Source organism: Bemisia tabaci, chromosome 2 (assembly GCF_918797505.1).
Source record: "Bemisia tabaci chromosome 2, PGI_BMITA_v3".
Classification (NCBI taxonomy): domain Eukaryota; kingdom Metazoa; phylum Arthropoda; class Insecta; order Hemiptera; family Aleyrodidae; genus Bemisia; species Bemisia tabaci.
The window spans coordinates 39635578-39648937 of NC_092794.1; the positions used below are offsets into that span (position 1 = coordinate 39635578).

Consider the following 13360-nt stretch of genomic DNA (forward strand, 5'->3'; position numbering starts at 1 on the left):
AAGAAAGTGGAGTACATTTTTCATACTGTACCAGATAACAGCTCTTATCCATCCATACAACATACTAAAATATCATAGTTGTACCTGGATTCCCACGATGTGAAAATTGACCGAGATGTCGATTTTAGCGGCCTTTTTATACTTGAAGGCAGCTCTTTTGAATGTTTTTCGACCTTAGTCACCCTCTATGGGTGTGTACTATATGTACTAGCCGTTCTGGGCGCGCTTCGCGCGCCCGTCACGCCTGGCCGGGGGCTAAGCCCCCTGGACCCCCGGTCACTCGCTACGCGAGTGACATTCGGCTCGCTTCGCGAGCCGATTTTGTAGTAGTTGCAAATTTTTTATCACTATATTTTGAAGATTTCATAGAAAACATTATGAAATTCTCACTCCACAATTAACTTGTAGAATAATAATGGCAGGGCAAGAAATAGACTATATCTTAAAATGAACGGTTCCCACTTAGTAAAAACAGCCAACACCACGTGAAGGTGAGGAACCATCGTTAGCCACTTTTTTTTTTTTTTCTTTACTTTTCTGAAAAAAATTTACTGTAATTTTAGTTGCGTCCCCTAAAAGGAAACACGGAGAAAAAAATTTGTGCATGGAACCCGAAGCTGAGATCATATGGATCTCTGAAGTTTTCGGATCACGCATCCGAAAAGTTAAGGTCCATCTGCCGAAGTTCGGGTCAGACAATTGAAGTAGTTCGGTATATACCGAAGGTTTCAGGTCACACATCTGAAGTACTCGGTGCATGCCGAAGTGCTTCAGATTTCTGACTCAGAGATTTAAGAAAAACACAGTAGAGAACCAAGGAAATCACAGTAGAACAGAGAAAAAAATACAGTCGAATAAATAAAGAAAACTATTATCGAAGAAATTCTAATTATTAGAAAGTAATTAGCTGGCATAATCAATGCGTAGCTGCAGAGGAGCATGAGCGAGATTTATCATCAACTGACCGCTGGGGCGCTGGCCGCTAGGTACCTGGGTGGGCGAGCGACAATACGTAGGGGGTGGCATATGGTTCGATTGACAGAGGAGTGGGGAACGGTCATATCAGGCTGAACCGTTCAGCACAGCGCAGCGTCAGTCACCGGGTCGGGAAGAGAGTCCGGGAGGGGACACTTCCCCTCGAGTGAAATAGAAAAAGGCAGAATCCTTCGAAGTTTATATTAATGATTTTTCTACGTACTTTTCATATCTGGCCATAAAAATGGCTTCCTGTGAGTTTTAAAAGGCCTAACGGTCCATTGTTGCCAATTTTCACCAATTTTTAGGGGTTTTTTCAAGTTTACGTGTGTGAAACTTAATTTAATCTAGAAACCGTGTACAATTTCGGAAAGAACGTAAAAAAATACATAGAAATGTGATTTGTACCTTTTCCCTACGTTGCCAAATTTTCGAGAAAAATCGTCCTGAAGCGTCAAAAATGCCAAAAATTGGATTAATCATCACGTCGGAGGTTCCAGGAAGTGAATTTCAAGTTTTTTTTCACTACAAATAACGTATCGAAAATGGAAAATTGCAATGCATCTCAAGGAACATGTAATGGCGCAGATGAACGTGACAAAACGGGCCCTCAAGGTGCTTTTACTTTATCCTTCACTCCAGTTCACCTCTTTATTCCTGTAACCTCGAGATAATCCTTGGTTCTCAAGATGCTTGCTACAGGCCAAATATACCGAAGAACAGAAAATGCGTGGAGAAAGTGTCCCACGATCCACATGAATGTCATAATTCACTTCCTGGAACCTCCGACGTGATGATTAATCCAATTTTTGGCATTTTTGACGCTTCAGGACGACTTTTTCTCGAAAATTTGGCAACGTAGGGAAAAGGTACAAATCACATTTCTATGTATTTTTTTACGTTCTTTCCGAAATTGTACACGGTTTCTAGATTAAATTAAGTTTCACACACGTAAACTTGAAAAAACCCCTAAAAATTGGTGAAAATTGGCAACAATGGACCGTTAGGCCTTTTAAAACTCACAGGAAGCCATTTTTATGGCCAGATATGAAAAGTATGTAGAAAAATACATATAGTACACACCCATAGAGGGTGACTAAGGTCGAAAAACATTCAAAAGAGCTGCCTTCAAGTATAAAAAGGCCGCTAAAATCGACATCTCGGTCAATTTTCACATCGTGGGAATCCAGGTACAACTATGATATTTTAGTATGTTGTATGGATGGATAAGAGCTGTTATCTGGTACAGTATGAAAAATGTACTCCACTTTCTTGAACCTTAGACGCGGCGATTTATCGATTTTTTGCCGTTTTCGACACTTTGGGACCAATTTTCTCGGAAATTTGGCAACATAGGAAAAAATTTTACTGAACATTTTTTATTCATTTTTTTACGTACTTTTCAAAAATGTACACAGTTTTTGGATTAAGTTGAGTTTTGAATGTGTTAAATGGAAAAAACCCCTAAAAATGGGCCAAAAATGGCAACAATGGGCCATAAGGCCCCTTAAAATTTATCGGAGGCCTTTAAAAAGGCCAGAAACGAAAAGTACGCAAAAAAATACGTAAGAATCATGTGCTGGAAGAGTGATAACAGTCGAAAAAGTCGACGAAAATAATTGTTTTTCGATTCCAGGATTTTGGGTTTGAGGCGCTGCTGCGCCCTTGCATGGGCTCCGTTCGGTCTAATATTTGGCACAGAGTCTACCTAAAACTAGTACTTTGAAAATATGAAACATTTAGCAAAATCCAGGTGGGGCCGGAAAAGGCCCAAAACGCAACTCCTCCTTTGACCTATTTTTAAAAAATCATAACTCCGGTTCAAATTATCGTAAAGAAAAAAATAAAACGGGAAAATCTACCAAATTGTGTCCGCTTTTAAGTAAAAATTGCAGAAATCACTTCGCTGTAATTTTAAGGGGGGGCTCGGACCCCCAAATACGTCAATTCAAAGGTCATTCAATTTTCCCGCGGAAAAAGGCAATTTCCCCTAGATTTGCCTCCACATTATCTCAGTAAGGTCAAAATTAGTTCAACATTACGTTGGCAAGTCCCCAAATTTCGGGAAAAGTTAAAAAAAAACGAAATTTAAACGGTCAAATTTAATCACCTTGAATTTCGTTTTTTTTTAACTTTTCCCGAAATTTGGGGACTTGCCAACGTAATGTTGAACTAATTTTGACCTTACTGAGATAATGTGGAGGCAAATCTAGGGGAAATTGCCTTTTTCCGCGGGAAAATTGAATGACCTTTGAATTGACGTATTTGGGGGTCCGAGCCCCCCCTTAAAATTACAGCGAAGTGATTTCTGCAATTTTTACTTAAAAGCGGACACAATTTGGTAGATTTTCCCGTTTTATTTTTTTCTTTACGATAATTTGAACCGGAGTTATGATTTTTTTAAAATAGGTCAAATTTGACCTTTGACCTATCATAACTCGGTCAAAAATTAAGATATTGATCTGCGGTTTGCGCCAAAATTCTTAGTTTTTTATGCTCTTTCGACTGATGTATCACAAGATAGGGGTTGCTATTTGAAAAAAAAAAAATTTGGGGGCCCCTCGCGCCCCCCCTGAGGGGGGACCAAAATTTTGACCCCCCCCCCCCCCAAAAGATGGTCCCCTTTGAGATAGGAACATTCCCAAAGTTTCATTACCCTACCTCAATTCGTTCAAAAGTTAGCAGGGGTGGGACGGACTTTTGGTACACCCTGTATTGTTAAACTGTTGTTATGGGCAACACTTAAGTGTTATTTTGTTGATTTTCAGTGCGTCCAATTGAGTAGATTTCCCTTGCCATGGATACACACGCTGCCTGTGAACATTGAACATCATCACGATCTAAGTTGCTTTTACAGTTGAAAGTGTGCGTCAGGACGAAGGAATCGGAAAAATTTCTTAAGTTTTGGCCAATGTGAAGTCAACTGAACTTAGTTTTCAGGGTTTTTTGAATGGTAAGTTGATCATAACAGCTTGTATTTATTGCGAGCTCATAATTTAAATTTCTAGGAGAAGTTTACACCAATATACAGTAGGTATTCATCTGATAACTGATTATACACCGTGCTCTATTTAGGTAACGTTCCTTTTGGTATACTTATTCGCGAGATATTAATTACCGAAAAATAGCATCGTGGCACTGCTGAATACTAAAATAATGAAGGATAACAAATACCGACCAAGATAATGACGATGCACAGTACGAACTTTTTTCTTCATTGTCATTAAAGTCTTGAGAAAATGGAACTCAATCCAAATTTATCGCACTCCGAAGTGGCATAACGCAGAAGGCCGGGGTAGTATATTGTTCATATACTGTCGTCGAGGTCTGTTTTACGACACAACACTCTGAGCCCCTGACATTCCTTTTTGCTTTAAATGAGGAATTTTTCGTTTTTGCATACTTTGATCCAAGCAATATTGTGAAAATATTGATTCGGTTTACTCTGAGGTATTAATAACCCATTTTATTTTTATGTTAAAGTATCTTCGAATAAAAGTTTCAAACAACAACACACATGCGATTTTTCCTTTTTTTGTACTGGATCTAGCGGAAAAAATGAATACTTAAAACTTACCCATATCGGCCGGTGCAGTTTGTCCTTTCCTTTCCAAAAATTCCTTTCGCAACACTGAACAACCTCGTGCTGAACCTCCATTCTGCCTCTTAATTTGCGCAACCGTCATTTCTTTAGTTCAACAGAATTTTTTCGTCATTACAACGCTACAATCGCGAGTCAATTTGTGTTGTGTTTCTGTGGAAACAATCGCTGCGTAAGAACCACAAGTTAAGCTTCCAGCCCTGTCTACTTCCTTCTCTAGGGTGTCTCTTTTTTTGAAATTTGAGAAAAGTTAAGTTACAGTTCACTCAAAATATGCAATGATGTGTAAAAATAAAGAAAAAACTTGAAGAAAAATCAAATCAAATTTTTTGAGGGCTCTTGAAGCGCGCAGGTATGAAAATCAGAAAATTGGCATAAATATAGTGTTTCCCTCATGAAAACTACCGATTTCCAGTCATTAGTGAAAAATTTGGCCGTTTGGTCGCATCTTAAGCCAGAGTTGCACAAAAATAGATGGCACAGGAGTTGAGATGCATTTTAGGCCACATTCGCCAACTTGGTTTTTTTAATTTTAAAAAAAATTCGACCATAAATTCGAGTCTCCCTTCAAAAAATACCCCCTCACACTAAGTTTTTCTAAAATTGGTGAAAAAGGGGCCGAATTTGCATTTTAAGCCCTGTCTGCCATCTTGAATTTCAGAATTTCATACATTGTACAAAAAAATCGAGTTTCTCATCAAAGAATACCCCCTCATACCGAATTCCACAAAATGTAATGGAACAGGAGCTGAGATAGCATTTAAAGCCACGTCCGCCATCTTTGATCTTGATATTTCTCATCAAAGAATTATTTCTCGACACCGAGTTCCGCAAAAATCGATCAAACTGGGGGAAGCATTTTAAGCCACGTACGCCCTCTTGGATTTTGGAATTTCGAGGATTTTACCAAAAATTTGAGTTTACCGATAAAATATACCGCCTAATATCGAGTTTCACAAAAATTGACCGAAATGCAACCGAGATAGCATTTTAGACTACGTCCGCCATTTTAGATTTTTTAAATTTGAAAATGTGAGCAAAAATTCGAGTTTCCCGTCAAACATACCTCCTGATATCAAGTTTCACAAACATGGATTTAACTGCAGCCAAAATAGCATTTTAGGCCACGGCCGCCAACTTGGATTTTCGAATTTACAAAATTTGACCAGAAATTTGAGTTTCCCGCCGGGAAATACCCCGATCAGGCATTTGAGGCGCCTTATGAGGATATGCCGTACAGCATCGACTCGTAACTTCAGCATTAATGCCGTATGCCCAGGTAGAGGCCGTGCGGGCATGCGGCGCCGCGCCTAATGTGCGCAACCTGCCAACGCCGGCTTCGGGCATTGAAGCCCGATGCTGGAGTGCCGACCGAGCTAGCATTAAGCGCTGATGCTGAGGTTTGATGCTGGCTCAGGGACCAACATGGGCTTTAACTTCTGAGGCCGGACCCTCGGCTTGCGGCCCGATACGGCCTCAATTTTCGGACCTGCCACCCAGCTTAATTATCGACGGGGCTGTCCCAGAAGACCGCGACCCTTGGACTTGGCGATGAATTCGCGGAACACCCCTTTGTCTTGGCGGCGGCCCTCGCCTCGCCGAGAAGTTTTAAGAAGTGGACGCCGAGGAAGGGTTGAAACCACAGCCCGGAGCAATTAGCCGACCGGCAGCCGGGCCCGGGGCGCTGGCGTCCCACATGTCTGCTAATTGAAGGCCGCCTCAATTTTGATGCTGGACTCAGCATCAAAACTGATGCAGCATCAGATGCCGCCCGGGTGTCGGCTTCAACACGTTAAGCCGCCTCAACGGCAAATGCGCTCCCCCGGCACACTGTTCGACGCGACTTGGAAGTCCGCGCCGGGCCTCCGCCTTGCGCGCCGATGCGGCTCCGTTTATGATGCTTCCTCAAACCTCAGCTCTAAATCCCTGACCCGATACACCAAAAACCAGCAAGATCGATCGGACAGGAGCCGAGATAGCATTTTGCCGTCCTGCTCATAGTTCTGAATTGCAAAATGGGAAATCCGAGTTTCGCATTACGCAAAAGGGAACCATAGTATATGTCCTAATTGCAAAATGAACTTCGCGTGATCCTGCGACGGCAAATTTTTGCGGGATCGATGAAGCGGGTTAAAAATCGTTTTTAAGGATTTTCTTTTTCTCAATAGGAAGTAAATACCCTCCTGTTACGGAATTCATCATAAAAAAAAAAACGAAAATTTGACCCTAATTCCTTATTGCATTAAGCTGTCCATTCGGGAGTCTACTGTTTTCCGGATTACGCGTCGAGGTCCCGCCGTAGCGCGTATTCCATTCCTTATATCCCACTTGCAATTTTTGCAAGAAAAATATACACAACAATGTGAAATTTTCTCCAGATTTCATTCCAAGATTGAACAGCGTGTGCAAACTTTTACCCCTATATTGTTTCGTACTTGTCAAATAAAGCTGTTTCATGTAAAAGCCCCATGACTCGAAGGGCTTCGGCTGCAGCCTGCGTGTAGCCTGCACAGCCACCCCCCCCCCCCCCCGAATTTGGAGTGGTATGTAGCCTCCCCTTCAATTACTAATAACACTATTTTGCCAGCATAAATCAAAATACAGGTGAAAATTAGCCGTATGTTTATTTTATTGGCCACAATCGGTTGCATGGAATGGCATATACGTAACTTGTCATGTTATCACCAGAGCTAGTTGCGTGAGATCACATATGTGTTATTCGGTTTTAAATTAATGTATAGTAAAGTCCATTTTGTATCTAATATTTCTTGTTGCCACCTAAAAAAAATGTATGACGCTTGCTGCTGCAAATGCACATATTTTTAGTTTCTCGCTCCCCTAAAGTAGAAGAAGTATTGTCACGCTCCAAGAAAAGAAAAAGGAAACAAGTTGAAATTTCATCATTTCTAGACGTTATAAGGTCCTTGGAGTCAAAACAACCTTACTTGAAATAATGCGTGTCCGTCCGTCCGGCGTCTCCTAAATCCGTCCATAGCCATATCCTATTAGTAGTATGAATATGGCGACTTTAGCGCAGTAAATTATGCAACAGTGTTGCATGATGGTACAGAAAAATATGAATTAAATCACAATGTTGTATGGTGATTATTATTCAATATGGCAACGATGTAAAAGTGAGAGGATTGTATGTTGCCCCATCAATATGCGGGTTATGCAAAGATGTAATTTACTCCCTTTAATCTGCGGTTTAGGCAATGGTGTATTCTTCAAGATGGCGGTTATGCAACAACGCTGCCGGACGGTGCACATAAATAAATGATTTAATTATGAGTGAAATTTCACAACATTGAATTTTACAGTGTTGCCAGATGGTGCAAGAATTTAGTTGATTTTTGATACAATGTTGCCGGATTGTGCAAAAAATTCGGATTTTCGGACTTGTAAAAATATTCGGCTTCGATAAACCATATCTTACAGTATGAGTCTGGTATCGGAGACTGGAGAGTAGGGTCTGATTCGGGAAGTTAAAAAATTTTCGGAAAATTACCGTCCTAAGATCCGCCGCGGACCGATGCGATTCTTTTACACTATCGAAGATCGGAAAACTGTACGGACAGAATTTTGATACGACTTTTTGTTTTCGAGATTTCGGACTTGTAAAATATTGGCGGCATTGATAGACCATATCTAACAATATGGGCCTGGTATCGGAGACTGGAGAGAAGAGTCTGATTCGGGAATTTCCCTTTTTAGTAGTTTTCGCTTGGAGATGCGTATCGGAACCTTATGTTTCAGGATGAGCAACTGGGATTGGATATTGCAATGTTCAGTTTGATGAATCAAAAATTTTATTTTATTTTATTTTTTTTTGTTGTTTTTTGTTGTAAATTTACTGTTACAGTTTAAAACAGTTCGCGTTTAGAAAACGCACGCGTTCAAGAAACTTACGCGTTTAGAAAACGTACACGTTCCAGAAACGTACGCGTTTAGAAAACGTCCGCGTTCAGAAAACGTACGAGTTTAAGAGACGTGAGGGTTGTCAATCACAAAAATCGATCCCTTCTCCTTCTCCGAAATTTATATCAACACTTATGTCATCGACTTTCCGATTGTTATTTTTACGAGACATCCCGATGAAACGGAACTTGCAGTTGGATGATAGATACTCGGAGTACAGGTACGGAGCGGAGCAAATAAGCGCCAGTAAACTCAAGATGAACAGAAGAACGTCCGTCAAGGTAGAGGGTGCGCATTTGATTTCCGGATGGAACGGGCACATTGTGATGTTTGCTTCGGATGAGTTTTCCGCCGCCGCTGTGGAATTCACTTCAACGATGGTTACGATGATGATGAAAGTGATGAGAATTATTTTATCGATCATGATTTCTTCCTTGCGATACTGAGAAGAGAATGCATACTATTTATACGAAATCCTTACTATCGATCCAAATGTTGTGACTCACGTCCAGACCCGCACTCACTAATCGAGTATCAGTAATTCGGTTTGTATATATGATGAAATGAGATTTTTGGTGCACAAATGTGTTAGAGCCCACTTACAAAAACCACTCATAAAACACCGATAAAACGCGGGTTTGCCGCGCAATTCATATTTGAGAGTTTTCAGAATCGCTTCTAACGTACGCACGCACTCGTAGTCACACACATGGCTGCGCCTGCTGTGATGAATCGGGTCCACTCGTAAATATATTGACTCAACAAGTTGGTTGTTCAGACTTTTTTCCATCTCAAATGGAATTTCATACAAACTCATGAACAAAAAATCTTCAAAACTCAAAAACCTAATTGCACATTCCGATAATGGAAGGGCAGACATTTTATTTTAGGTTATGTACAGGTCAGTGTATGCTACTACTTTTACAACTAGAATATTTACTTTGATCTAAATTACGACTACACAATTTGTCCGAGTGTAACCGAATCTGGTGATTAAGAAGTACTACTATATTTACTGTGATCTTAATTACGACTACACAATTTGTCCAAGTGTAACCGAATCTGGTGATTAAGAAAAACTACTATATTTACTTTGATCTAAATTATGACTACACAGTTTGTCCGAGTGTAATCGAGTTTGGTGGTGAACGAATACTACTACGATATTTACTCTGAGGTAAATTATGACTTTACAGTTTCTTTTCGCTCGGTATGAAAACTGTAGATTTGTCTCCGACCGAAAGTTCGTCGGTCTCAGTTTTGATGACATTAGAAAACCTCGAGCTTAAAATAGTATTCACTTGTTCACTCTAAAATCTTTTTAATGAACAGAATCTTACAAACGTAAAGATAGTGTAGATTTTCTGTTGTGACAAACTCAGAAAACTTAGAGCTTAAAATAGTATCAGTTGTTCGCTATGAAATTTTCTCAGTGAACAGAATCTAGCAAACGTAAAGATAGTGTAGAATCCCTTTTCTGACCGACTCGGAAGACTTTGAGCTTAAAATAGTATTTTTATCATGGCTGCTCAAGAACAAGCAAAACAGAATGTTGAAACTTTCATCCAATGTGATACTTATTTGTGATGAATTTTATAAACAAGGTGAAAAGCACCAACACTGCACGGAACAAATTAAGAAAGTGGAGGGTGTCAACGATGAGACGCATATTAAAAAGGAGCATAATGCGTTCATCCATTGTGATCTTTGTGATGAGTTTTATGCGGAGGGAGAGAATCATGAGCAATCTCCCGAACATATTGAAAAGATGTCCACCATGAAGGACACCTCATTACGTGCCAATGACAACAACGATGAGAATCAAGAATATTGTGACACGTGCAAGATCTCATACCATAAAAGAGAAAAATATGAAGAATCTGCAAGTCACGTATGAAAATTGTTTGAGACGAAAGTACCGATTGCTCAAGTTGAGACTGCTTGTCAAAGTAGGTTGAAAACATTTTTCATCACAAACCTCCAACCGAATATTCTCATCATCAATGACTACCTACTAACAGTTAAAGACCTCGGGATTGGGAAAATTAAAGAAGAACTCACTGGCGAGGCATTGAAGGTAAATATACTAGTTTACGCTGAATACGAGAAAGCTGACGATAAGGACAAGGAATGAATGCAGTTGAAAAAGTTTAAGACTAAAAACGACTAAAAGTTTCGCGTCAACGGATTTGGACGAGTATTCTGAAAATTTCAGGGCCAAGATCAATGAAGAGTCATTCGATTTTCACATGAACGGATCCGGGGGGGTGCTGAAGAAGATACAGGGTATGGAGCTACGTGTCAACCGCTATTACGCTTTACATCGAGGAGGAACATTCGTTAAGCTTCCATTTCGAAAGAACAATATTGTCAATGTAAATAACGGTGAATCAAACGATTGTTTCCGATACGCAATGTTGGGAAAGTTTCTCCCGAGGGATGCGCAGCATAAATTTCGTATGGAAAAATATGTAGATCCGTTCAATCGTTACAATTCCTCGGACGTTCGAATCCCCACGAGCATAGATGACATTGTCAAATTCGAGAAAAGGAACAACGTATCGGTTTCGGTATTTGGGTTCCGTGAGAGTTTGGTGTCCAACAATAAAAAGTATACAGTTTACCCAATTAAAGTTGCCGACCCGGAAAGAGAGGACCACACCGATCTACTATGTCTCTCAACCCCCGTACCTTTAAGTTACCATTATTGCTGGATCAGTAACTTTGAACAACTTTTATGTAAACAATTGACAAAACATCAACATCGTATCTGCATCTGCAAGAAATACTTTACGCACAAGAACTCGATGGAGGAATTGAGTCAACATAAAGTTCTTTGCTCTTTAGTAAGTAAAGACGCATTCCTAGCTTCATTTCCCGACGCCCTGGAAAACTTGAGTAGCATGATATCATACTGTTTTTTGGTGATCAATATGATTTCAGACTGCTGTCATGTTGACATTAGTAAGGAAGCAGTATGTGAAAATTGAATAATATGGAAACAGTATGAAAGTAGTATGAGCTTTCATGTTTGTAAAAAGACAGTATGAAATCATTCTGTAATCATAATGAATTCAAGCTGATATTGCATCTATATGAATTCATTATGAAAACAGTGTGAAAGCAATATGAGCAATTTTTATGTTTGAAAATAATCGGTTTGGAATCATGCTGTGACTAAAATGAATACATCTTGACATTTCTTCAATATGTACCTATTCAGATTGAAAACAGGCTGATACCAATATGGGAGAATTTCATACTAGGAAAAAAATCAGTATGGATTCATGCTGCAATCATGATGAAAGCATGTTTAATATTGGATCAATACGTGTTCGAAATGAAATCAGCTTGTTACTTTACCGACAAGTTAATTTTCATGCTGTTTTGGTGTTGAATTCAACATGTTCACATAGGGGGTTTACAATGAGAGCAATAATTAAATTTATCAATATGTTATCCGCATCTTCAGTATCACAATGATGACATGCTGATATCAACGTGCTCCATGGAAACAGCATGCAACTTAACTTAACGCATAATACGCCCAGAGACGAACTTTCTCTTCATATAGTAAAAATCACAAAAAGTATTCTTTGAAGTTTATCATATTCGATTTTATTATGTATTATTCCTAGTAGGTGCACCACATACATTAAAGTTAAAAAATATCAGCTTTCTCTCCTTAAACAGCGTACATAAGTATTAAAAATGGTAACGGACAGCAATATATTTTCTAATTTGACTAAATCAGTCCACTGCTTTATGAATGAGCAAACATAAAATATTTGAAATTTATAAATTTAGGGCTTGTTAAAAATATTGAGCTTCTACACATGCTAATAATAAGAACCGATAGTAATTATGTATTACAAAAGGAATTTATACGACAACTAACAAGAAATTACACAAAAAGTTGAAAACTCATGATGAGTACCTCTGTACCTCTGTGTACCTCTTCTGTAGTCTTTAAAATTTATCACATTCGATTTTTATTTTTCGGTATTTCTGAGTGAGTGTACTGCATGAATAATAAAGTTAAAGAATATCAGCCTTTCCTCCTTACACAACATAGAACAAAAAGGTACAACAAATGGTATCCTTAAACAAAATGGTACCTAGTGGACAGCAATTTTTTCTAATTTGACCGAATCAGTCCATTTCTTGACGAATGAACAACCACAGAACATTTGAAATTTATAAATGTTAGGGTTGTTAAAAATAATGAAGTAGTTAAAAATATGAAACTTCATTACACACTAATAATAAGAACCGATAATTAGTATTCATTGCAAATAAATATGATACTACAATAAACAACACAAAATCACAAAAATAGTTGAAAATATGAATAGTGAAGGCCTAAAAATCAATCTTCAATTAAATCTTGCAGAGCAAGTTATTGACTTGATAAATAGAAACCAGTGAGAATCCCATATTGGCCGGATAAATTGCTAAATGACAAAAAATGAAAATTTGCGACATCACAGAGCCTACTCGTGGTGATGGTTGATTACATTGCACAGTGTGCGATTGAAGTAAATACATCACACTCAATCTCTGTCGAACTTATAAAAGCATTCAGTGATAAATTTTTCGGTATTTGAGCGTTTCAAAATCATACATTTTGCTTCAAACTCTGTAACTGGTATAAGTAGTTTTTGATTATCAAATAAATAAACTCTGCAAGATTTTATATGAGGGACGAGACATGTTGTTGGGCTCAAATTAATTCGGTTCAGCAGGGCATATACTGTACCTTCTGAAACTGAGGGGGAATATATCAAAGCTTGTATTCGAGCAAGAATGCCAGAACTCAACCGAACAAGGGTATCATCTTTTTTCTTTGTCTTGTTACTTTCAGTA

The 13360-nt window shown here is 38.9% G+C and overlaps 1 protein-coding gene across 1 annotated transcript in view; it reads left to right on the forward strand.

Moving 5' to 3' along the window:
* Positions 1 to 3463: 3463 nt before the first annotated feature.
* The window catches only part of LOC109040198 (dynein beta chain, ciliary-like), a 60611-nt gene continuing 50714 nt past the window's right edge, over positions 3464 to 13360 (forward strand). The window contains exon 1 of the mRNA XM_072297321.1: positions 3464 to 3928. The gene's annotated coding sequence lies outside the window, so the exon portion shown is untranslated. The remainder of the gene's footprint in view (positions 3929 to 13360) is intronic.